This window comes from Cherax quadricarinatus, chromosome 4 (assembly GCF_038502225.1).
Source record: "Cherax quadricarinatus isolate ZL_2023a chromosome 4, ASM3850222v1, whole genome shotgun sequence".
Lineage (NCBI taxonomy): Eukaryota > Metazoa > Arthropoda > Malacostraca > Decapoda > Parastacidae > Cherax > Cherax quadricarinatus.
The window spans coordinates 6,221,761-6,245,799 of record NC_091295.1 but is presented as its reverse complement, the minus strand read 5'-3'; positions in this window follow the sequence as shown (position 1 = coordinate 6,245,799).

Below are 24,039 nucleotides of genomic sequence, written 5' to 3'. Positions count from 1 at the left end.
CTCTCCCTCTTGGCCCACAGGGGGATTAAAGGCAGGCTGCTTTCATGTCTTCGTTCCTATCTCCAGGACAGGCGGGCCCGCGTACGCTTCCAGGGGCATGCCTCTTCTCTCAAGACCCTGGACAATGGCACTCCACAGGGCGGAGTGCTTAGTCCCACCCTGTTCAATGTACTGATGCACCAGCTGGTGTGCCTGCCTTTCTCCAGAGGCACCATCCTCCTCAACTATGCCGAAGACCTGGCACTTGCCATACCTAGGAAGCGCCAGCTTTTGCAGCGTGCCCAGGAGGACCTCGATCTGCTGGCTTCCACCTCCCGTCACTTGGGGCTCAAGATATCTGTGGCAAAATCCAAAGCCATGATCCTTCGCACCAAGGTGCCCAGTCAGAGGCTGTGGGTCCTGGGCATCGACCTGGAGTGGGTTCACAGTTATAGGTACCTTGGCATCTACATTGACAGGCACCTCACCTTCCAGAAACATGTGTGCCACATTAAAGAGAGGGCTCTGCAGAGGGTCAGGGCATTGAGTGCCATGGCCAACCCTAGGGTTGGGGCCAGCCTCGAGGTCATGATGTTGTTCTACATCCAGGCAATACGTTCCCTCATTGATTGTGGGGCACTTGCTCTGGTTCACGCCAGACCCACAAACATCAAATCCCTCTGTGTCATCCAGAACACAGCTGTACGGGCCATGCTGGGGGTGCCTAGGTGGGCCAATGCAGTGGCTCTGAACCTTGAGGTGCAGCTACAGCCTCTTGAAGACAGGATCCAACTGGTAGCTGCCAAGAGGATTGCAAAGTATCTCCTACTCCCAGGGGCTGACAAACTGATGAGAGATTTACGGGTCCGCCAGGGACAGGTCATTCCACTGCATCCCGGCCGCTGATGGATGTTGTCGGTAGCAGATGCCACACGGAAGCTCTTGCCTATGAAATTGCTCCAGGTGGGAGGCTGCGACAGACTGGCAGCGAACCACATGGTGCCACCCCCTTGGGCACCAGAGCTCTTTGTGGTGCGCTGGACAACCCTACCAGACAGCAAGAGACATTGCACCCGGGACATTCTGCACCACCTTGCCTCGGCTAGCATTGTGGGTGCGGAAGGCCAGGGTGTGTGCCATATTACATCGATGGCTCCAGAGACCCAGTGCCAGGCCGCACAGCTGCTGGGATGTTCCACAGCAATCTGACAGCAGGTTGGTGCCTCCCAGACCATTTCACCATCCTCCAGGCCGAACTTTTTGCTATCCAACAAGCTCTGCAGCATGCTCTTGCAGACCATCAGCATCCCCCCATCATCCACGTTGATTCCAAGCCAGCAATCCAAGTGCTTATGCACAGAGAGCCAAAGGACAACATACACATAATCACATCCATCCGGGGTGACCTGCAGACTCTCATGGCCCAGGGTCGCAGGGCTACCATCAACTGGATCCCGAGCCATGTGGGTATCCCTGGCAATGATGCTGCAGATGAGGCTGCTAGGACTGCAACTCTCGAGGCACAGCCACGTGCTGCGATCTCCATCAGCCTCAGCCAGATTGCGCTGTGGGCTGCTGGTGTGGCCAGGCGCCCGTTCCCTGACCCTGGGGTTTCACAGAGCCTCTGTTGGTATGTCAGGGCTACCCACAGGGTGCCCCCTCCAAGTATTCGGACACAGTCCAGAGAACTGAGGGTGCATATCCACCGCCTACGCTTAGGGTATTCAAAGTTTATTCTCTATAAGGATTACAATGCTGAGTTTACAGAATTTGGTTATTGTGTGGTTTACATGTAGTAAAATAATAATTACAGAGTGTACCACTAGAACACCTAGCATGGCTAGGCATTTCGGGCAGACTTAAATTAAATCTTAAGTTTAAAATATTACAAAATTATGAGGTAAGTTGGTATTATGGCTAAGTGACTAAATACTAGTTTGTGAGTTTAGCAATGTGAATGCTTTTGTTTTGGCACTATACATAGTTTCAGTATTGGAGTATCACAGACCAACTTATGACTAGTTAAGATTCATTATTTTAAGATTGAGATTGATATTTCTGCTTATGGTCAAATGGGTGAGTGAGTGTAAGTGTTAACCACCAGGTGGTATTCGTGTAATTAGTTGACAGGGTGTATCAGGGAGATAAGATGTTTTCTGATGGTAGTTTTGAAGGTGATGAATGTGTCTGCAGTTTTAGAATTTTCAGGTAGGGTGTTCCAGATTTTAGGGCCTTTGACATACATTGAATTTTTGTAAAGGTTTAGTCGGACATGGGGAATGTCATAGAGATGTTTGTGTCTGGTGTTGTGCCTGTGGGTTCTGTCACAACTATCAAGAAAGCGTTTTAGGTCAAGGTTAATATTGGAATTTAAGGTCCTGTAGATGTAGATTGCACAGTAGTAAGTGTGGATGTACTGAACAGGGAGTAAGTTTAGATCTATGAAGAGTGGGGGGGGGGGGTTGCCAGGGATGGGATTTAGTGATTATTCTTACTGCGGCTTTTTGTTGGGTTATTATTGGCTTTAGGTGTGTTGCTGCAGTTGAACCCCAAGCACAGATAGCATAGGTGAGGTATGGATATATAAGTGAATGGTATAGTGTGAGAAGGGCAGTTTGCGGCACGTAGTATCGTATCTTGGAGAGGATCCCAACCGTTTTGGATACTTTTTTAGTTATGTGTTGGATATGGGTGCTGAAGTTCAGGTTGTTGTCGAGGTATAGGCCTAGGAATTTGCCCTCATTATGCCTGGCAATTAGAGTGTTGTCGATCTTAATGTTAATTTGCGCATCTCCTGCTCTGCTACCAAACATAATGTAGTAGGTTTTGTCAGTGTTAAGCGTAAGTTTATTGGCTGTCATCCAAGTCGATATTTTGATCAGCTCCTCATTAACAATGGTGTTGAGAGTGGCAAGATTAGGGTGAGAGATGACATAAGTCGTGTCGTCAGCAAAGAGAATGGGGTTCAGGTGTTGAGATACGTTTGGGAGATCATTGATGTATATGAGGAAGAGCAGGGGACCAAGGACACTTCCCTGCGGAACTCCAGTATCAAGTGGCTGTGTTGTTGATGCTGTGTCTTTAATGGTGACATACTGATACCTATTAGTAAGGTAAGATTTGAAATATGCAAGCGCATGGCCTCTTATACCATAATGGTCAAGTTTGTGGAGTAGGATGCCGTGGTCTACTGTGTCAAAAGCTTTTCTTAGGTCAATAAAAATTCCTAGTGGATATTCCGTATCCCACCACTGCGCGGATTGTTGAACGGGCACGACAGGAGCTCTGTGCCCATTGTGACCGAATGGTTCCGCAGCCCTTGGTGCACTACCTGTTAGTCTGCCCGGCTACGATGCACCTTCGCCGTAGACACTTCTCAATGACCCCAGTATGGCAGGCCCGAGAGGATGAGGCAGCACATCTTGTGTACTTAGCTGTCAGGGACTTGGAAACCTTACTTCCAGTCATTGCACGTCATCCGCTGAAGTTGCTGCGAGGGCCTGCTTTGGGCCTCCATTGCACTGCACACTAGCCACTGTTAGTGCACACTAACGTTTGGTACGTCACCTGGCCATAGAGCCGGTGAGGTCCCCCCCCCCCCCCCACATCCTGCTGAAGACCTGCCACGCAGGTGCAAGTAACGATAAACGTCGCTTCCCTACCCGGGGAGCCAATGCTGGGTCACCAAAATGGAAGAGAACCGGGCCGGGATACCATACCGGCGAATCAAATAGAATAGAATAGAATAACCTTATTACGTTAAAAAAAAAAATCACGAAAATCGCGACGGTCTGGAGTTTTGAGACTCAGATCGCGGGTTCTACCCCTGCCCGTGGTATGATCGCGCTACTATGGGCGCGATTTGGTGATCTGCCGGTATGGATCCTCTTCCGAGTCTCTTCCAATACTATGGGGCTTTGCCTGTGCAATATAAGTGATTTCTTATTGTTTCCCTTGTATATTATAGCGTTTTCTTTAGTAGGAAACTAGTGGTAACAAAGAAAACCATTGTCTTATAGTCAGGAACTTAAGTAAATCGTTCATGACGGCTGGCCAGCACCCACCGGTATAATATGCAAATAAAATTATTTTGGCCTTCTATATTATACTTTTACCTTATTTATCTTATGTCTGCTACGATTTCTGATTAAATAGTATATGCAAATAAAGGTTATTCGTAATAATAGCGTCAGAACAAAAGACATTGTGAGCGAGGGTGAGATTGCTTATGCGGCAATTCTCTTAACTCCTAGTATTCAATTCAATTCAATTCATTCATCGACACCATGCCTAACCCTTCTAGGGTAGGGTAGGTGCCTGAGCCCGAGCCTTTAGCTCATAAGACTGTCATTCCCATTTACCCCCTTGGGGCGGGGATGGCAGACCAGAGAGGCCTAGCTTGTGGCTAGGCCTGGGGACAGTTGGTCACAAAGATGAGGAGGTACTTGTGCCTCCTCCCATGGGAGACTTAGGTCTCAGACACTCCCTAAAGAGGGAGCCAAGGCCGGGCCACCACTTGGAAAAGGCCCGGGCCGGGAGAATACCGGCGGATCTTTAATAATAATAATAATAATAATCAATTTATTTCAAGTTTATTCTCTATAAGGGTTACAATGTGGGGTTTACAGGTTTTGGGTATTGTGTGGTTTACATGTTATAAAATACTAATTACACAGGGGGCCACTAGAACACCTAGCATGGCTAGGCATTTCGAGCAGACTTAGATTTTTTTTTTATATTTTATTTAAAACCAATACAGTTTAACATAAAAATAAAGAAACAGTATGGATCTCAATCAAATTAACTGACAAACGGATTGCACCTACATGCTCGCAAGATATTGCTGCCAAACATACAACAAGAACTTGCTGCAAGAACATAGCTAAAAAAAATACTGTCACAGGGTCATGAATTGACATACATACACATTCATTGATGCAAAACCTTACATATATATAAATTGTACATATAACATGACATCTGACGAAGGCTCAATATACTTGAACATAAAATATACAGAGAAGTTATATCAGTTAAATCCCATCCTTCGCATTAATCAAAAAAACAAAACCTAACATCATAATCTTACTAGAACATCTACATACGCATCCCTAACAAAACAGCTTTACATATACCAACATACGAATAAACATAAAAAGAAAACAGCTTAGAACACAAAAACTGAAGCGCTATACTGTTACAATAAACCCACATACATAATCTCAGACACAAATGGACTACATCACTAAACTGTCTAGATATGTCTGTATACCATACAGACTAAAACTTAACATCAAGAACTTAGCATTGACACCAAACCGGTATCAGGGTACAGACCATAATTATAAACTTTAAAAAGAATCGAATCATACATATATAAAGTATTACATAACGTCTGACCCATGACAAAGGCTCAATACAATAGAAAGGGATATATATCTATATACACACACACACACACACACGTACACACAAAAACTTTCACAAAATCAAATTAATCAGATGCACTGTGTGGAAAATTGCATTTATCTGAATGTATCATTATGTACATAACAGTAAATGAATAAAGATAATTATTATTTATCAGTTAGACAAGTAGGAATTTGGGACACCTAGGTCAAAACTAGGGAGGCCAAGCCCATGATGACACTCTTCAGGTCACTTGTTCTATCTAGGCTGGAATATTGCTGCACACTAACAGCACCTTTCAAGGCAGGTGAAATTGCCGACCTAGAAAATGTACAGAGAACTTTCACGGTGCTCATAACGGAGATAAAACACCTCAATTACTGGGAGCGCTTGAGGTTCCTAAACCTGTATTCCCTGGAACGCAGGAGGGAGAGATACATGATTATGTACACCTGGAAAATCCTAGAGGGACTAGTACCGAACTTGCACACGAAAATCACTCACTACGAAAGCAAAAGACTTGGCAGACGATGCAACATCCCCCCAATGAAAAGCAGGGGTGTCACTAGCACGTTAAGAGACCATACAATAAGTGTCAGGGGCCCGAGACTGTTCAACTGCCTCCCAGTACACATAAGGGGGATTACCAACAGACCCCTGGCAGTCTTCAAGCTGGCACTGGACAAGCACCTAAAGTCAGTTCCTGATTAGCCGGGCTGTGGCTCGTACGTTGGTTTGCGTGCAGCCAGCAGCAACAGCCTGGTTGATCAAGCGCTGCTCCACCAGGAGGCCTGGTCACAGATTGGGCCGCGGGGGCGTTGACCCCCGAAACTCTCTCCAGGTAAACTCCAGGTCGCACAAAATGTCCCCCTTCGATACCTACCACTGTCATATCCCCAAGTTGCTCTGGACCTATTAATTATAAATGAAATATACATCACCAGGAATGCTGGTATATATATAAATTTGTGGACTGTATATTAAATTAAAAAATGATTATATATAAACACATTTATATAACAGAAGGAGAATATATCTTAATCATAACACTCACCAATTTGACTGGAGATTAATGTGTCATGTACAGGACCCCCCCTTTTGCCTACATTTATGAAAAATTTACTGGCCAGAATTTAAACATAAATTAGACAGCTTATCTGAGGTTCCTGGAGTTGTCCTGTCCTGTCGCCTGATATCTCAAGTTATGCAGGAATGCACATCCAACAATTTCGCCTCCTATTTGAGAGGTGTCAGCCCAATTTTAACCTCTAGAGCACGAAAAATTCAAACAAAACAATGGCGACTCCTGTCTGCGCAGGCGCAGGTCAAGTTTCCCATTTTCCATAATATAATTCTTTTAAATACAATATGACCATCTATTTACATATAAATACTGTATTTCTGGAAAATATATACAGCATTTTTCACACTGCGGCCGGCTGGAGTTCGTTGCTAAACGACTCAAATTGCTCATTTGGCAATGGTGGAAGACCTGGGTACATATAGGATCTGGCATCCACACGGCGACATGTTACACAAGATTTAATCACCCTTTTTACACTTTGCCATCCTTGTGGAATCCAGAAAATTCCCCTAATACAATTTAAGGTATCTTGTTGGTGCCGATGATCATCCGCGATGTATATGGCATCCAGCGTGAATCCCTGTGTGGCGTTGCCTTAAATGGACTATCCCAGATATTCATCACGTTTTGTGATACCAAGACCTATGAGCAGATTGTCAACCAGTATCAGGATGTTAGCAAGCAAGTCACCCCAGCAGTCACAGTTAAGTTGCACGACGTTTCACAATACTATACGTGGGTACGTGTGCGAAACGTGCCTTTTGAGGCTAACGGAGTTGACATACGTGACGCCTTCAAATACTATGGGACGATCCACCAGGTTACTATGGGTCGGTGGTCTGATGGCCACTTTGCTGGTTTACAAGAAGGGTCTTTCACGTTAAAAATGTCCCTACACCAACCAATACCTTCGTACATAAACCTAGAGGAGTTCCGTACCCAGGTGTATGTTACGTATCCTGGACAGAGACGAACTTGTCGCCTTTGCGGCGCATTGGATCACATTGCTGCACAATGCGTTAAGTGCCAGCTGCCCTCAGGACGTGGTCGTCGTCCGGATGGTGAGGCTCCTCGTCGGATTCTGGCAGATGAAGTAGTCGAGGACTTACCGCGCCTGAAATCGTGGAATGATGAGGTGGAACGGGCCATGCTCGTGGAGTCATCCTGCGTGACTCTACCTGGTACGGTCAACCATGATGTGGTAGAACATGGTGGATGTGAGAGTCCTCAAGCAAGAGAGGATGCTGACATGGAAGCTAACATTGTATCGACATTGAGCGACCTTTTAGCTTCGCAGGAGTATGATTCTGTGCCGTGTGTGCCTACGTTGGAGTGTTCAGATGAGGAGAGAACACAGTTAAAGGATGTCGATCAGTTAATTAACGTAAGTGAGGTAGAAGGTCCGAGAGTTCATACTGTTGCGGTAGAAGTTCACAAGGAGAACATTACAGGTCCTGATAAAGCTGAGGATGCTGTTTCTAGGAAGCGTGCGGCTACCCCGCCCGACTCCGACGATGTCTTGACCCCTGGACAGCGCTCTGGGAAGACGTGGTCGGAAGTCACGGGTGGGGCATCGTGTGGTTCCAGGACAGCGAGTAATATAACAGAGAGTGTACAAGGTAAAGGTGGCGCCTTAGGCGTTAGTCAACGTAAAGGGAAAAAGGGTGTGGTGGTCCCTCGAGGAAAGCCACCGTTAGCAAAGTTAGGTGTATAACCATAAATGTTAATGGTATGAAAAATAACAGAAGGCAAGTGCAGGTTCATGAGTGGTTGCATCGCTTTGCAGTAGACGTATGTTTCGTGCAAGAACATAACCATAAAGTTGGAAGTTCGTTTGCGATAGATGGTTATGATGTTTATATGGCTCACTCGAGTCGTTTGAAAGGTGGTGTGGCTGTGTTGATAAAAGCGACCAGCCCGTTCGTGATGAAACATTGGGAGGAAGGGGAGGGGAACGCGTGGTGTGCATCATAGGTGAGTGGGGTACTCAACGGGTTGGTTTTGTAGGAGTATATGGGCCAGCTGAACATGATGTTAATATTAAAAATACTTTTGTTAACGATGTTCTTGTGTACTATTTGAGATCTCTGCCTGATATAACAGTAGTTGGTGGCGACTGGAACTGTGTGGTGCGCCGTAAAGACGTAGAACCGAGGGGAGCGGGTTACTGTTCGATTATTTTGGGTGATTTGTTGTCTGGGCTGGGGTTGGTGGATGTAAGTGGAAGCAGTGACTTAGGGATTGAGCACACTTTCGTGCGTAAGGACTATGCTGCGCACTTAGACAGGGTATATGTGTCTCGGCGGGTAGTTGTAACCAAAGTGCGTGTGTTAGATGTGTATTTCTCCGACCATGGCAGTGTTCTCGTAGAGCTCGACTGGAGAGGTTTCCCGACTCGTTTTAAAGGATATTGGAAGTTAAATACTCGTTTACTTCAAAGTGTGGAAGATAAGACACTCTTCACGCACTTATGGACGTCTATGGGAGTAGACTCCTTGGAAGGTAGTGATTTAGTGCAACAATGGGACAAGGTTATGAAGCCTCGCATTAAGGATTTTTATGTACATCGGGGTAAGGAGGCCTCTCGATTGGAGTATGGATTTTTGAAGTACCTGGAGGGTTCTTTACAGCACTGTTTTGCACAAGGAGAGGTATCTGGAATTTACCCAGTGGACGAGATTGACAATCTAAAGGAACACATCCAGGTGCTGAAAAATACGGTTTTTGATGGGGCGCGTATTTCGAGTGGAGTCGAGGAGGCTGTGTGGGGTGATAAGCCGTCCGCTTGTGTCTTACGTAGACGACACAAAGGAGGAAGGCGACCGAAATCGTGAGTTTAGTGGTGCGTGATGGCGTTGAAGGGTATAGTAAGGGTCAGGTTGTAACAACAACTGAAGGAATAAGTTATTATGTTGATAAATGGTTTAATCTCAAAATGCTAAATAAAGATGTAAGCGTGGATGCAATACGGGAATTGGGGCGGAATGTACAATGTGAGTTGAATGATAATGATCGCTTTCTCATAGGTGGGCCTATAACTGAAGCTGAGGTGTGGGAGGCTTTACAGGGAATGTGCAAGGGCAAGGCGCCAGATATTGATGGCATTCCGTGTGAATTTTATATTCAACATTGGGAGGTCATACGGACTTTTCTGGTACGTTTACTCAATGCGATGAAGGAGGGGGGACGTTTAGGTTTGTCTTAGAGTACGGCGGTTTTGGTGTTAGTTAAAAAATGTGACATACCCGTATCACTTAAGGATTACCGACCAATATCACTGTGTAGTGATTATAAATTATATGCAAAAATTTTAATGAATAGGATTAAGAAAGTGTTTGACAAGGTAATACATAAGGGTCAGTTTGGCATGCCAGGTAGGGCAATGTATGATGGTCGTGGGAATATTAGGGAGTTTGTCGAGGAATGCGGAACGAGGGGCGGAGGTGGTGTTTTGGCTTTAGACTGGCAAGCTGCTTTTGATAGTGTAGAAAGGGATGTGCTGTGGAAGTTTATGAGATGGCAGGGTTTTGGTAATGAGATCATCATGTGGGCTTGCTCTTTGTATAATGGTGCTGGGTTTCGAGTACAAATTAATGGGAAGTTAGGAGACTTTGCCAAATTGAATAGAGGCATTCGACAGGGATGCCCTATGTCTCAAATTCTCTTTGCTTGCATGCAGGACCCTTTTTATTGGACAGCTTGTGGGCGGGGAGTAGATTCGTCGTGGGGTTCGGGTAGTGATCGACCTGATGATAAATTAGACACATGTGCAACTCTTGGGTATCTTTATTGAGGAAACGTTTCGCCACACAGTGGCTTCATCAGTCCAAACGTAGGAGAAACTTGAAGAACAGGAGGAGAATGAGGTAATCAGTCCCTCAACCTTGAGTCGATGTGTTCAGTCCATCAATCTTGAATAGAATACGGCATATCAGCGGAGAAGCAGCTTATAAACCGTATGGCAGGAGAGGTGCAGCAGTCATAGGTCGTGTCACATTTGTTCAATGTGGAAGTAGGTCGTGCCCAAGAATTAGGCAAGCGAAGAATTCCTAAGTATTAAGATCCCAAGAAGTTGCAGTGTCTGACAGATTTGTAGATGAATGGTTCAGAGAACCGACATGTTGATAAATTAGACACATGTGCAACTCTTGGGTATCTTTATTGAGGAAACGTTTCGCCACACAGTGGCTTCATCAGTCCAAACGTAGGAGAAACTAAATCACTACCTTCCAAGGAGTCTACTCCCATAGACGTCCATAAGTGCGTGAAGAGTGTCTTATCTTCCACACTTTGAAGTAAACGAGTATTTAACTTCCAATATCCTTTAAAACGAGTCGGGAGACCTCTCCAGTCGAGCTCTACGAGAACACTGCGATGGTCGGAGAAATACACATCTAACACACGCACTTTGGTTACAACTACCCGCCGAGACACATATACCCTGTCTAAGCGCGCAGCATAGTCCTTACGCACGAAAATGTGCTCAATCCCTAAGTCACTGCTTCCACTTACATCCACCAACCCCAGCCCAGACAACAAATCACCCAAAATAATCGAACAGTAACCAGCTCCCCTCGGTTCTACGTCTTTACGGCGCACCACACAGTTCCAGTCGCCACCAACTACTGTTATATCAGGCAGAGATCTCAAATAGTACACAAGAACATCGTTAACAAAAGTATTTTTAATATTAACATCATGTTCAGCTGGCCCATATACTCCTACAAAACCAACCCGTTGAGTACCCCACTCACCTATGATGCGCACCACGCGATCCCCCCCCTTCCTCCCAATGTTTCATCACGAACGGGCTGGTCGCTTTTATCAACACAGCCACACCACCTTTCAAACGACTCGAGTGAGCCATATAAACATCATAACCATCTATCGCAAACGAACTTCCAACTTTATGGTTATGTTCTTGCACGAAACATACGTCTACTGCAAAGCGATGCAACCACTCATGAACCTGTACTTGCCTTCTGTTATTTTTCATACCATTAACATTTATGGTTATACACCTAACTTTGCTAACGGTGGCTTTCCTCGAGGGACCACCACACCCTTTTTCCCTTTACGTTGACTAACGCCTAAGGCGCCACCTTTACCTTGTACACTCTCTGTTATATTACTCGCTGTCCTGGAACCACGCGATGCCCCACCCGTGACTTCCGACCACGTCTTCCCAGAGCGCTGTCCAGGGGTCAAGACATCGTCGGAGTCGGGCGGGGTAGCCGCACGCTTCCTAGAAACAGCATCCTCAGCTTTATCAGGACCTGTAATGTTCTCCTTGTGAACTTCTACCGCAACAGTATGAACTCTCGGACCTTCTACCTCACTTACGTTAATTAACTGATCGACATCCTTTAACTGTGTTCTCTCCTCATCTGAACACTCCAACGCAGGCACACACGGCACAGAATCATACTCCTGCGAAGCTAAAAGGTCGCTCAATGTCGATACAATGTTAGCTTCCATGTCAGCATCCTCTCTTGCTTGAGGACTCTCACATCCACCATGTTCTACCACATCATGGTTGACCGTACCAGGTAGAGTCACGCAGGATGACTCCACGAGCATGGCCCGTTCCACCTCATCATTCCACGATTTCAGGCGCGGTAAGTCCTCGACTACTTCATCTGCCAGAATCCGACGAGGAGCCTCACCATCCGGACGACGACCACGTCCTGAGGGCAGCTGGTGCTTAACGCATTGTGCAGCAATGTGATCCAATGCGCCGCAAAGGCGACAAGTTCGTCTCTGTCCAGGATACGTAACATACACCTGGGTACGGAACTCCTCTAGGTTTATGTACGAAGGTATTGGTTGGCGCAGGGACATTTTTAACGTGAAAGACCCTTCTTGTAAACCAGCAAAGTGGCCATCAGACCACCGACCCATAGTAACCTGGTGGATCGTCCCATAGTATTTGAAGGCGTCACGTATGTCAACTCCGTTAGCCTCAAAAGGCACGTTTCGCACACGTACCCACGTATAGTATTGTGAAACGTCGTGCAACTTAACTGTGACTGCTGGGGTGACTTGCTTGCTAACATCCTGATACTGGTTGACAATCTGCTCATAGGTCTTGGTATCACAAAACTTGACGAATATCTGGGATAGTCCATTTAAGGCAACGCCACACAGGGATTCACGCTGGATGCCATATACATCGCGGATGATCATCGGCACCAACACATTAATCGATGCACTGGGGATTGTGCCCTTTATGAGGTGTTGCGGCCCCCTACCAAACTAGTGGTTAAATGGTTAACCTGCCGGCCGGCAGTACCACTGGGTACGTCATCAAACCCATTGTGGGGACTGCTGAGCCGGCCTTAGAAGCATTAAGTACCTGAACACCTCACGGTACGCATGTAAGCAGTAGGTACCTGAACACCTAATGGTACACATCTACTGGCTTTAGAAGCAGTATGTACCTGAACACCTCACGGTACGCAGCTAAGCAGTATGTACCTGAACACCTAATGGTACGCATCTAAGCAGTAGGTACCTGAACACCTAATGGTACACATCTACCGGCCTTAGAGCAGTATGTACCTGAACACCTCACGGTAAGCATCTAAGCAGTAGGTACCAGAACACCTAATGGTACACATCTACTGGCAGTAGAGTATTCTACTGGCTTCTACTGATTTTAGAAGAAGCGCTCACCGCAGCTCACTGAGTCTGTTGGCCTGTTATTTGACGGCCGCATTCAGTGAGCTTGCAACATAGTGTGTGCTGCATTGGACCACCTTGCGGTGTGTCAACTGGTCTTGAAGGCGGTAGATAGTACTCGCCAGACCATCTTACGGTGTACTTCTACCGGCCTTAGAGAGTATTTACAGGACTACCGGTGATGTCTGCGGACTCACCGCCTACGCTGGTCAACTGTTGGCCGGAGTCATCGGATGCTGTTTAGTGGGACATTACATGAAGAAAAGGTTGGAGTGTTACACTGAACTGGGCTAGGACTGTAGTGTGACACTTAAGCAAGTATGATGGAGTGGAACACTGAGATATGCTACAGGACCGTAGTGGAACACTGAGAAGAAAAGGGTGTCGTGTGACACTGAAGATGGCCTGGTTGTAGTGTACATTGAATAGTGTCATGTGACTGGCCTCGACAAAGACGCTATGCGGGTAGTGTGACGCAGAGACAAGGGTGTCAAGTGTGACACGGCTGTGAAAGTGTGTGTATTACACGGAGAAAAGGGTGTCAAGTGACACGGTGGAGAAAGAGCGTCACAACTCGGGTAAGTGTCGTGAGAAACGCAGTTGATTGTAATTTATTATTTTAAATGTTACTTAATTTATTATTTTAGCATAGATATATATATATATATATATATATATATATATATATATATATATATATATATATATATATATATATATATATATATATATATATATATATATATATATATATGACAGTAGTGTCGAGGAAGTTGTACCCTGTGTAGGGTTACGAATTGTTTATTATTTTAGTTAGATGCTAATTATAATTTATTGTAACATGTATATATTATCAGATGTTTATTAGTTCAAATACCTCTAGACCAAAGATAGTTGATTTTTATATAATATTAAAGATTAATTTATTTTAACGTGTATTTATGTATCCCGAACTCTTTATTACAAAATGAGTAAACCTACCATCTTCAAAAAATGACTTTTTTGTAATATGAGGTCAATACACACAGTATTAACTCTCCTTCGAAAACCAGTCGCCATTGTTGTTGTCGTCTCAAAGCTCCTCCACCAGGTGTCGGGACTGAGGAGAGACAGCTGACGACCTCTCAGCACAGCGTCTGAGCAGAGAATGAGGCCCTAATTACACTATTCCAGTCCCCACCAACTATTGCCACCTCTGGCAGTGCACTTAAGAAAAACACAAGATCCTCACACACAAAATCATTCTTTACCTTTATGTGTTCTGTATAGTCCTTGTGGCTTAGCGCTTCTTTTTGATTATAATAATAATAATAATAATACCTTTATGTTATTTTCTGCCGGCGCATACACACTCACAAAAGACACACGCTTACCCATCCACCACCCAACCACACTCAACACCCTCCCTCCCCCTCCTCCCTCGCTTCTCTGCAAAACAAACGGGCTCGTCTCCCTTATTAAAATTCCCACACCACCTTTTAGACGGGGAGATGGCAGGGTAACTACTCGAAATCCTGCCACCTCCAACACCCTACCCTCTTTAAAATTGTGCTCCTGCAGGAACACAACATCCACTCTAGATTTATTCAGGAAATTACGAAACCAATCTCTCTTCATACCGCTACATAACCCATTAACATTTACAGACATACACCTAAGGCCTATTAAAGTTTTCACCCCTGCTTCCTCTCATCACTCTTTACAACTCCAGAGCTTGAATTTAAGTTTGACACCTTCAGAGTGCTCTCTTTCCCTCCCCCCTTCTTCCGGTGCCTCCTATCATGGCTACCACCACTTACACCACTACCTTCACACTTCACCTAAGTCTGTTTCCCAGGCCTTTGTGCAGGCATAAGGACGTCATCAGAATCTGATGTAGCCGCCCTCTTTCTCGTGACAGTCATGTTACACGTGTCTTGGTCAGATGTTGCCTCTCGATGAACCTCCACCTCCACCTGAGAATGCTTTAATGATTCAACGGACGACTCCAAACCACCATCACGTCCCAAATTATCGTGTCTCCGACTTTCTGGAAGCGACGACTCTCCGATGACACCACGCTCAGATGTAACGTCTCTCTCTGGCAGTGATAAAGTCTTCAACACCTCCACCAATTCTTCCTCAATCTCAGGAACCTTCTCCTGTAATTGCTGCTCCTCCTTATCCACGGGAGACGATATCTGATCAGGCAGCTGGGGGAGGGACTCCAACTCGCCGCCAATCCTGTGTGCCCGATCCACTATCTCGCTCCACAAAACACCACGCCCTCCATCCGATGTTTGTTTCTCACCTGCCACCTTTGAAGCAGGGGCTGCGACGTCCACCACAGGTCCAGGCACACGTCTTCGCTTGTCACAGGTCGCCACTATGTGATCATACTCACCACAGGCGGCATGTACGTCGTTGTCCTGGATACATTACCAATACCTGCGTCCTGAAATCTTGTAGATACACATAGGACGGTATTGGGTGCCTGAAAGTCATTTTGAGGTTGAAAGAACCCTCTGGAAAACCAGCATAGGCACCTGCCGCCCACGTACCATGTTGAGCATAATGCACCGTCCCATACGTCTCAAAAACTTTCCTTATATCCGCCTCGTCCGCCTCAAAGGGAACGTTGCGTAACTTGATCCACGTATAATGCCGTGAAACATCTATCATTCTTACACTGACAGTTGGTGTGATGCTAAGACTTACGCCCTGAAACCTGGTGACTAACGATTCATAAGCCTTAGCTGATAGCAGTTTGACGAAAATTCTTTGGCCTCCGTTTAATGCTACACCATACAAGTCACTATCTTGCATGCCATATGTCTCCCAGATGATCTTTGGCAATAAGACTTGCGCAGAACTAGGCGTTATCGTTCCTTTAAGTAGCTCAATGCCTACAGTATTTATCCAGCGTCTCAGACTAACCGCCATCTTGACAATCACAGTGCACCTATGTTATAATAATAATAATAATAATAATAATAATAATAATATCTTTATTTACTACAAGTACATGTACAAGGTATACAGTCCTAGCTGACAACAATGACATACTACTATATAGAAAGTCCCTTGTTATGCTCTGCATTTCGGGCAAATTAGGTCAGTGTCCCAGGATGCGACCCACACCAGTCGACTAACACCCAGGTACCCATTTTACTGATGGGGAACATAGAAAACAGGTGGAAAGAAACACGTCCAATGTTTCTACTCTGGCTGGGAATCGAACCCAGGCCCTCGCCGTGTGAAGCAAGAGCGTTAGCCACCAGGCCACCAGAGGCGTGACAGCACCACTTCACACCACTGCAGCCAGGTAACTGAAACGGGAGCTCGCCTACAAACAGCAGAGGGGTGCAGAGCACAACTGCACTCTACTGTGGTCAGGCAGCGAATATGATATATGAATTAATTAGATTTTTGGGCAGAGTCAAAAAATAACATTAGGAGATTTAAAAAAAAGAACGCAAGTTGACAGTAGTGGTGTTGACAGTAGTGGTGTTGACAGTAGTGATGTTGATAGTAATGGTGTTGACAGTAGTGTTGTTCACAGTAGTAGTGTTGACAGTAGTGGTGTTGACAGTAGTGGTGTTGACAGTAGTGGTGTTGACAGTAGTGGTGTTGACAGTAGTGGTGTTGACAGTAGTGGTGTTGACAGTAGTGTTGACAATAGCGTTGTTGACAGTAGTGGTGTTGACAGTAGTGTTGTTGACAGTAGTGGTGTTGACAGTAGTGATGTTGACAGTAGTGGTGTTGACAGTAGTGATGTTGACAGTGATGTTGACAGTAGTGGTGTTGACAGTAGTGGTGTTGGCAGTAGTAGTGTTGACAGTGTTGTTCACAGTAGTAGTGTTGACAGTAGTGGTGTTGACAGCGTTGTTGACAGTAGTGGTGTTGACAGTAGTGCTGTTGACAGTAGTGGTGTTGGCAGTAGTGGTGTTGGCAGTAGTGGTGTTGACAGTAGTGGTGTTGACAGTAGTAGTGTTGACAGTGGTGGAGTTGACAGTAGTGGTGTTGACAGTAGTGGTGTTGACAGTAGTGCTGTTGAGAGTAGTGTTGAGAGTAGCGGTGTTGACAGTAGTGTTGACAATAGCGTTGTTGACAGTAGTGGTGTTGACAGTAGTGTTGTTGACAGTAGTGGTGTTGGCAGTAATGGTGTTGACAGCGTTGTTGACAGTAGTGGTGTTGACAGCGTTGTTGACAGTAGTGGTGTTGACAGTAGTGGTGTTGACAGTAGTGGTGTTGACAGCGTTGTTGACAGTAGTGGTGTTGAAAGTAGTGCAGTTGACAGTAGTGTTGACAGTAGTGGTGTTGACAGTAGTGGTGTTGACAGCGTTGTTGACAGTAGTGGTGTTGACAGTAGTGGTGTTGACAGCGTTGTTGACAGTAGTGGTGTTGACAGTAGTGCTGTTGACAGTAGTGGTGTTGGAAGTATTGGTGTTGACAGTACTGGTGTTGACAGTAGTAGTGTTGACAGTGGTGGAGTTGACAGTAGTGGTGTTAACAGTAGTGTTGTTGACCGTAGTGGTGTTGACAGTAGTGCTGTTGAGAGTAGTGGTGTTGACAGTAGCGGTGTTGACAGTAATGGTGTTGACAGTAGTGTTGACAGTAGTGGTGTTGACAGTAGTGGTGTTGACAGTAGTGGTGTTGACAGTAGTGATGTTGACAGTAGTGGTGTTGACAGTGATGTTGACAGTAGTGGTGTTGACAGTAGTGGTGTTGGCAGTAGTAGTGTTGACAGTGTTGTTCACAGTAGTAGTGTTGACAGTAGTGGTGTTGACAGCGTTGTTGACAGTAGTGGTGTTGACAGTAGTGCTGTTGACAGTGGTGTTGGCAGTAGTGGTGTTGACAGTAGTGGTGTTGACAGTAGTAGTGTTGACAGTGGTGGAGTTGACAGTAGTGCTGTTGAGAGTAGTGCTGTTGAGAGTAATGCTGTTGAGAGTAGTGGTGTTGACAGTAGCGGTGTTGACAGTAGTGTTGACAGTAGCGTTGTTGACAGTAGTGGTGTTGACAGTAGTGTTGTTGACAGTAGTGGTGTTGGCAGTAGTGGTGTTGACAGCGTTGTTGACAGTAGTGGTGTTGACAGTAGTGGTGTTGACAGCGTTGTTGACAGTAGTGGTGTTGACAGTAGTGGTGCTGACAGTAGTAGTGTTGACAGTAGTAGTGTTGACAGTGGTGGAGTTGACAGTAGTGGTGTTAACAGTAGTGTTGTTGACAGTAGTGGTGTTGACATTAGTGGTGTTGACAGTAGTGCTGTTGAGAGTAGTGGTGTTGACAGTAGCGGTGTTGACAGTAGTGGTGTTGACAGTAGCGTTGTTGACAGTAGTGGTGTTGACAGTAGTGTTGACAGTAGTGGTGTTGACAGTAGTGGTGTTGACAGTGGTGTTGACAGTAGTGGTGTTGACAGTAGTGGTGTTGACAGTAGTGGTGTTGACAGTAGTGGTGTTGACAGTAGTGGTGTTGGCAGTAGTGGTGTTGACAGTAGTGTTGTTCACAGTAGTAGTGTTGGCAGTAGTGGTGTTGACAGTAGTGGTGTTGACAGTGTTGTTGACAGTAGTGGTGTTGGCAGTAGTGGCGTTGACAGTAGTGGTGTTGACAGTAGTAGTGCTGACAGTGGTGGAGTTGACAGTAGCGGTGTTAACAGTAGTGTTGTTGACAGTAGTGGTGTTGACAGTAGTGGTTTTGAGAGTAGTGGTATTGACAGTAGTGGTGTTGAAAGTAGTGTTGTTCACAGTAGTGGTGTTGACAGTAGTGGTGTTGACAGTAGTGGTGTTGACAGTAGTGGTGTTGACAGCTTTGTTGACAGTAGTGGTGTTGACAGTAGTGGTGTTGACAGTAGTGGTGTTGACAGTGGTGGAGTTGACAGTAGTGGTGTTGACAGTAGTTTTGTTGACAGTAATGGTGTTGACAGTAGTTGTGTTGACAGTAATAGTGTTGACAGTAGTGGTGTTGACAGTAATAGTGTTGACAGTAGTGGTGTTGACAGTAGTGGTGTTGACAGTAATGGTGTTGACAGTAGTGGTGTTGACAGTAATAGTGTTGACAGTAGTGGTGTTGACAGTAATAGTGTTGACAGTAGTGGTGTTGACAGTAGTGGTGTTGACACACACACACACACACACACACCTACGTCGTGCCTAATATGCTGATTCTGCTTATATATAGCCGTCCTGCTCCAATTTAGATGTTAATTTCCGAGTGATGACCTGAAAATATCTCTTCTGATTCCATTCAAATCTTCATTGCTCATATTGAAATTCATTATTAACTCATGCTGCATTCTGCTGTTCCATCGCGTGCACTGAGGTACTGGGAACTGGCGTTATGGAATACAGGGATAAGTTCCTGGGATCACTGAGTTACTGGGGTTATGGAATACAGGGATACCTTCCTGGGATCATTGAGGAACTGGGTACTGGGATTATGGAAAACTGGGATACCTTCTTTGGATCCCGTAAGGTCCGAAATAGATTATTATCTACCCTGAAAATAGCAACTGGAATCATAGCTTTCTACATATATACAAACTTAATTTGAATACTTTTAGCATACGTATGTCTTAATATTTCTCGCATCTGCACAATACCTAAACAATTTTAATGTCGTAGGAGTGTACACAGTAACGCTACTGACAGTAACTGTACTCATGGGCGCGTTACTTCATATATCCGGTTTTGAAATACTAACAGTAATTAACCGTACCATCTGGTACATTACTGTATGAGAAAACTTTCTTTACCCTTTCTGCCTTTTTCCATCGCTTCCCAAAAACTGCGTCTTTTAGCATCCCTTTTTTTCCCACTTTCATAGTACAATGTATCCCGTGCACTCATCTACTTTCGATTTCCCTTCTCTCACTCTATACTTTCGTACTCTCCTCTCTCTTTCGTTCACTTTCTTCCCCGTCCTGCCCTCCTGCTTCCCACCCCGAGGAGTCGTGTTCTCACCACCTGCATGAAAATCCGTCGTAAGTAACGTGACCAGCACCAGAGAAGCCCCTGTATTAACAACCAGTCTTGCCTGCGGCTGTGACTTAACGAAGGGAAGAAAGCCACCATCAGCTGAGGAGAAACTTGGGAAGATACGAAGCCATAGCAGCCGAGGAGAAACATGCTAATACACAATGGCAAAAACAGACAAGCAAAGGATCCTTTTAATACAACGCTGCCAAGGCTGATCTTTATTAAGTATATAAAAATGATAAAATACACCGTCTTATAAGACAAGTGAGCATCACGAGGTCAGGCTCGGTGAAAGACAGGTCAGACAAATTGCCAAAGCAGGTCACACATTAGGTCAATTACGAAATCAAGTCTAGTGAGTTAGGTATTAATGGTATCAGGTGAGAGGGGATAAGGCGTCAAGATTATTATATTTATTATATGAATCATGGACATTGAGGGCAATAGGTGCAGCCAACATGTACGTTCCACTGTTTTGCTCAAAGGTTATGGTGAGGTGGATCACTCCTGCTTCCAAGATTCTGAGTCTGGCCCTGTGGTTCTGGTGGTGTAACATCTGTGCTCTTCACTAGTCCATGGCGTGAGAATGAACGTTTCGATGAACAATAACATTACAAATGAGAAATTCGCTAGTTTGGACAAGATGTGTTTACCTCTCACTCGGGTCCCCAACGATCGAGTAATTACTTTTCCTCACAGGTTTGTCACTGCAAACCTCAACTTGCCTCTTCCTGTACAGAATTTCATTGACCTTGTTGAAGATTGTGTTAGATTCAGCCTCTTTACCTTCGGTAATAACATTTACTAAACAATGGAATGGTTATAGGATCACCCCTCAGTGCAGTTTTAGGAAACAATGGAAACAATGGAAATAAGTCACTCTGTCTGACTTTTTTGGGTTATCCCAGGTTCTCTACACATATGCTGCTATGTATGATAATTCTATGTAGCTGTATTTGTGTATATCTGAATAAACTTACTTACTTACTTACTTGAGAAGAACCGCTTTCAAAATATCATCCCACGACACGTCATTTGACTAATATGTGTGAATGATTTTTTGGTCATTCTTCCTAGGTGTTTCAACCTAGCTCATTTCAGACACTCGCTTAACATGCTTGAGATCTCCATACAATTTACACCAGAGGAAGAAAAAGATTAAATCCATCAATAAGAATAACTTACAGTAACATACTATTTCTCCCACCATGACTTCAAAACTAAGACGGAGAGTTTTGACGTCCTCCTCACCGGTCGTCCTCACTGAGCTAATAATAGGTCTCGCTGGAAAACCAGGCTTGTGGGTTTATATTAAACCGTACATGTAAGGAAGTGTCGCCGATCTAGCTGATAACTGTTCAATCAGTTCATCATTACCTCACAATAAGGTTCTAAGTTATTTTTATTAAACTTTCTATTAATCTGATACACATAAGCTTCCCTGCCCTCTAATAAAATGTTAAATTTTCTACTATAATCTACCTTGTCCATAATTACTATTGCATTTGCTTTATCTGTTTTCTTTAGGTGAAGTCTAGGATCTTTTTTTCATGGTATGACTTAAAACAAATCTTTGAAGACAATTCGGTTCCACTGGTCTGAGTAAAGCCCCGTGTACCATGCCTTGGCAAATGTTGAAATTTCAAGGAATAGGTCCCTTTGTTTTTCCAGACTGTATAAAGACTTTGCAAGGTAAAGATAAGTAGTGTCCCCACTAATAGGTGTGAAACTTATTCTATATCCTTGGACTGTCAGTTGATCACGAATAAATTCAACACCTGACAGGTCAAGAGCAAACTCCAGATTAGCGTGTTGGGACTAACCACTTTGTGCTGTGAGTTTGTTCAGTTTTCTGGGGTGTAAATATTCTCAAACCCCTATATATGTACGAGTTTGTAAGGAGTTCGTGGAAACAGCGTTGCTGTCAGCTAGAAAAATGTATCAAAGAACTGAACCAAGGATAACACTTTAGTTCCTGGTTCTCCCGTACGAAGAAAATTGATCTGTCCTGCCGAATGCTCTTAAAAGATTTAACATGCAAATAATTCTCAACAATGGTGCGTACAGAATTAATTGTAATGGATGCAAAACTTTAGTCTAGATGTTAGGGAATCCCAAAACAAATATTCAATACGATTTTTTTTATATTTTATTTAAAACTCCTTATACAGTATACATAGGTCTTTACTTATGTTAACACATAACAAATATAGAAAAATATAGTACTAAATCTAACATTGCCCAACCCTCTACAGTAATGCTGCATCCGCGTGAAAATTAAGTGTTATGAATAATAGCAAAACTCTATGCTCTAACCCCCCCCCCCCCAACTACCCGAACATCCTACACACTACTATATTCCTTTACGTCACAACATATTGTAGACGCACATAAATGTACAGAAGAACATTTGGGTCGTACAGAAACCAGCCCTGGCCAGTGTTGTCACAATAAACCATGAAAATTACATATATTAAAGAAAATAGTAAACAACGTCCTGTAGCATCAAATAACAGGGAATCTAACTCTCTACAGGGATGTTTCAGCTTAGATTGAAACACTGTCAGTCACAACACACATCTAAAATGTCCGGCGCATAGCCTCACATCTTTCTGTATAACTACATGAGACATATATATATATTACAAAAACAATCCACACCTCTACAGGTGCAAAGCTGTCACTCTTCCTGCTCCATGGGCTTTATCATACCTCTTGTTGAAGCTATGTATGGATCCTGCCTCCACTACATCACTTTCCAGACTGTTCCACTTCCTAACAGCTCTGTGACTGAAGAAATCCCCCCTGTGCTTCATCTGAGTCTTCAACTTCCAACTATGACCCCTTGTTGCTGTGTTCCATCTCTGGAACATCCTGTCTTTGTCCACCTTGTCAATTCCTCGCAGCATTTTATATGTCGTTATCATGTCTTCTCTGACCCTCCTGTCCTCCAGTGTCGTCAGGCTGATTTCCCTTAACCTTTCTTCGTAGGACAATTTCCTTAACTATGGGACTAGTCTTGTTGCAAGCCTTTGCACTTTCTCTAATTTCTTGATGTGCTTGACCAGGTGTGGATTCCAAACTGCTGCTGCATATTCCAATATGGTCCTGGCGTATATGGTGTACAGAGTCTTGAACGATTCCTTACTGAGGTTGGAATGCTATTTTCAGGTTTACCAGGCGCCCGTATGCTGCAGCAGTTATCTGATTGATGTGCGCCTCAGGAGATGTGCTCGGTGTTATACTCACTCCAAGATCTTCTTCCTTGAGTGAGGTTTGCATTCTCTGGCTGCGTAGACTATACTCTGTCTGCGGTCTTCTTTGCCCTTCCTCAGTCTTCAAGACTTTGAATTTGGTGGGGTTAAATTCAAGGAGCCAAGTGCTGGACCAGGCTTGTAGCTTGCCCAGGTCTCTTTGTAGTCCTGCCTGATCCTTGACCGATTTAATTCTTCTCATTAACTTCACATCATCTACAATGAGGAAACTTCTGAGTCTCTTCCTTCCATTATGTCATTCACATGTACCAAAAATATCACAGGTCCTAGGACTGTGGAATCTCACTCGTCACAGGCGCCCACTCTGACACCTTGTCACTTACCAAAACTCGTTGTTGCCTCTCTGTCAGATATTCTCTGATCCATTGCAGTGCCTTTCCTGTTATGCATGCCTGATCCTCTAGCTTCTGCATTAACCTCTTGTGTGGATTGTCTTAAAAACCTTCCCGCAGTCCCAAAAAATGCAATCTATCCACCTCTCTCTCTCTCTCTCTCGTGTCTTAGTCCTGTTACCTTGTCATAAAACTCCAGTAGGTTTGTGGTATAGGATTTTCCTTCCCTGAAACCGTGCTGGTTGTCGTTTATAAGCCTGTGACTTTCTAGGTACTCTACTACTCTCCTCCTGATGATCTTCTCCACGACTTTGCATACTTTAAACGTC